Source organism: Tupaia chinensis, unplaced genomic scaffold, assembly GCF_000334495.1.
Source record: "Tupaia chinensis unplaced genomic scaffold, TupChi_1.0 Scaffold000063_1, whole genome shotgun sequence".
NCBI lineage: Eukaryota > Metazoa > Chordata > Mammalia > Scandentia > Tupaiidae > Tupaia > Tupaia belangeri.
In genome coordinates, this window is record NW_006159521.1 from 486,298 (window position 1) to 490,017 (window position 3,720).

General features: G+C 53.4%; 1 protein-coding gene across 1 annotated transcript in view; it reads right to left on the bottom strand.

The window, feature by feature from the left end:
• ANKDD1A (ankyrin repeat and death domain containing 1A) overlaps positions 1 to 3,720 on the bottom strand; it is a 39,135-nt gene that overhangs the window by 17,315 nt on the left and 18,100 nt on the right. The gene's annotated exons all lie outside the window — the stretch shown is intronic.

A 3,720-nucleotide genomic window follows, 5' to 3' on the forward strand; every position in this document is an offset into this window, starting at 1 on the left:
TGCCGTCTTTCCTGCTTGCTTCCCCCCTCCCCACTCTGACACTCACGTCACTGGCAGTAGCGGAGCTTGGTGCCTCTGGCCAGACATGGTTTGCTAGAACACAAGCACCCACGGGCAGGCGTTTTGGTATTCTGTGTTCTGAGGTTTCTCCCTGTGCCTGAATATGGCCTGGGGTGTGTGCCAGGTGTTCAGGACACAGGGGCCCATGAGTCAGTAAATAGGGAGGGTTTTTAGGGGACCACACAAAGAGCCCTGTGTCCCCTGAAACAAGAAAGCCAGGGGACTGGTAGTGACCCCACACTTGAGATGTCTGAAGGTGACAATGACACAGCAGAGAGTGGCAGCTCCACAGGGTCAGGCAAGGAGCACGAGGGTTTTGTATGAGAAGGGGCCCCTCCAAGGCCAGCAGGTCGAGGCTGTCCTCTACAGGGAGCTCACTGCAGCGACCAGCTGTGGGTGCAGTGGCTACATCACTGGACTTCCACACAGCCAATTCTGTTTGAGTCCCGGAATCGGCAGCGTAAAAATCATGCGGAGCGCATGTGTGTGTGTGTGTGTGTGTGTGTGTGTGTACCCGAAATCCCAGGAGAATGAAGGAGAAGAGACAACAGCGTGGCCATACCCCTGGGGGTGATTTCTCACGTCCCCTCTCGCTGTCTCTGAATCTCTCTCTGGGGAGTGCACGCACTCTATGACAAAGACCTCTAAAAAAATGAAAAAGGAGTGGGGAGCTCACTGCAGAGGGCGCCTGGAAGGGTGAAGCCCCCAGGAAAGGGGAGGGCAGCCGGAAGTGCCAGTAGACAAAAGGCATGTCCCTAAAGAGGAAGTACGGGTGGAGGGCCAGAGCAAGCGTCCTGGCAGAGCCCCCAAAAGTACATGGCAGGGGAGACACAGCTGGCCCCATCGCACCCAGCAGGCCCCAGGGCACGACTGAGCTGAAGCGGACATGGGGACCCCCAGCTCGAGCTCTGTCCTGCCCTGGCCTGTCTCAGCACCTTCCTCGGGGAGGAGTCAGGACATTCACATTTAGGCACAGATGCTCAGAGTCCAGGGAGGGTGTGAGCATAAACTAAAACCAAAGCAATGCTTAAAACAGTTCACCCTGGGACCAGCAGTTAGCATAATGGATATGTCACTTGCTTCCTATGTAGTCAACTGCAGTTCGAGTCCCGGACCCTATGGCTTAAACACACCGGGCGCATGTGCGTGCGTGCTCAATATCCTGAGAGGAGAATGGAGGAGAAGGGATTGAGGCATGGCCACTCCCTGGGGGGTGATGTCTTGCTTTCTGTCTCTCTGTCTCTCTCTGTCTTTCTGGTGAGAGCATGTGCCCTACAGTGAAAACCGCCCCCCCCCCAAAAAAAAAAAAAATAATAGTTCACCCCCTCCCCATGCCGTAGCCACACACTCATAAGACAGCTGTAGCTACCTTACGGGATCAAAAACGAAACATTCTGATCTCCTCGCTGATCATAGCAGCGTATCAATACAGAAGAGTTCGGTTCAGGGCCAGCAGGTGGTGTGGTGGGTAAGCTGGCCAGATCCCATAGTGTGGTTCGAGTCTTGGACCCCGCAGCTTGGAGGAAATCCCAGGCGTGTGTGCATGCGTGCCCAAATCCCAAGAGGAGAATGGAGAAGAGACTGCAGCGTGGACATCCCCCCGGGGAGGCACTTTCTCATTTCTCTCTCTTACCCTCTCACGCACCTTGTAGCACATTTTACAAAACAAGTTCAGTTTACAAAATCACCCCTCCACAGCTCTGCTCACACTGCGCCTCCCACTCTCTGCAGACAGGCCCGCAGCAGCCTGGCCAGCTGTAAGCACAGATCTGCTGTGGGAAAAGCGGCCGCAGCATGGACCCCTGGTATTCAAAGACATATGGCGGCCAGCAGATGCATAATGGTTGTTGCAGGACTCCCATGTAGTCGACTGCAGTCTAAGTCACAGACCCGGTCACTTAAAACTCACACCAGTGCATGTCCTGCGCGCCTAAAGTCCCGAGAGGAGAATGGAGAAGGGACTGCAGCATGGCCATCACCCCAGGGCATGATTTCTTTTTTTCTTTTTCTTTTTTTTGGAGAGGTTTTTGCTATAGGGCGCGTGCGCTCACCAGACAGACTGAGAGAGACAGAGAGACAGAAAGCGAGAAATCACCCCCCAGAGGGGATAGTCACACCGCAATCCCTTCTCCTCCATTCTCCTCTTGGGATCTTGGGCACGCACGCACACGTGCCTGGCATAAGTTTTAAGCCACCGGGTCCGGGACGCGAACCACAGTCGACTACGTGGGAGTCCAGCCACATAGCCATTACTCCAACTGCTGGTCCCTCCAGGACATGATTTCTCACTTTCCCTCTGTCTCTGTCTCTCTGACAAGCACATATGCCCTATAGCAAAAATCTCTCTTAAAATATAGACACACAGGGGAACCAGCAGGTGGCGTGGTGGTTAAGGCACTGGACACTCCCACATGGCTGACCATGGTTTAAGTCCTAGACCTGGTAGCTTGCTTTCCCACGTTCTCTGTCTCTCTCTGGTCAAATTAAAATAAATGAATAAATAAATAAAATTAAATCATTTTAAAAAATAATTATTAAAAAAAATAGACACACAGGAGCCGGCAGGTGGTATGGTGGTTAAGGCTCTGGACTCCCACATGGCTATCGGTCGAGTGCCACTTGCTTTCTCGCTTTCTCTCTCTTACTCTGTCCCTTTCTGGTCAAACTTAAATAAATAAAGTTAAATAAAATAATTCTTTAAAGAAAAGAAAGACATACAGAGGAGGCAGGTGACGCCGAGAGGCCAACACATGCCCCAAGCAGCAGCGTGTGGAGACAGTGGCTGGGCTTTCTTCTGGGTTATAAACGGCCACACCCCACCCTTTGAAGCTGCAGGTGGCACACGGGGACTAACAGGGGTGCACAATTTCCTGGCGCTGACCAGGGGACTCAGGCAGGAGAGCTGGGAGGATGGTGGCCTTGGCCCTGGGCCTGTGCCCTCGTGCCGCCTGTAGGGGAGCCCTTCATGTCTTCTGTGAAGCCTTGGCAGCAAGGCCTCTAGGACAACCACACCACAACTCCTTCTCTTCCATTTTCCTCTGGGATTTGGGGCACACACACATATGTGCCTGGCAAGGTTTTCAAGCCACCAAGTCCAGGCCTTGAACTGTGGACTTAGCCATGTTGGGTCCAGTGCCCTAACCATCATGCTACAGGCTGGTCTAAGGATAGGCACATATATAGGCTTCTTTGTAGAATTTCTGATCGCGAGACTCGGTACAGTCATCGAAGCGGGGCTTTCTCCTATTTAGTGCCCACGCTCTCCTGGGCCCTGAGGTCGTCATCCTGCCTGCTGGGTAAGCCTATCCCAATGGGGCATCCTTTCCCTTCTCTGAACCCCGTTTCTGGGCCAGCGCCTCGCACAGAGCAGGGCCCGCTTGGCCTGTGTTTCCAGGATGCAGGAAGCCTCAAGACCAATTGGTTCTTTTTCATCTCGGAAGGATGAGTATGGCTGATTCGGAGCTCTGTACGCAGCCTGGTGAGGGGAGGAGAACAGGATGCCAATACTGCATCCGCCTCTCCCTTCGTCTTGCTGTGTGACCCAAGCACCCCCCTCTCTGGGCCTCAATTTCCACATCTGTAAAAAACGAGAAGGTTGGGGAACCAGCAGTTAGCGTAATGGCTATGTCGCTGGACTCCCACGTAATTGACCGCGGTTCG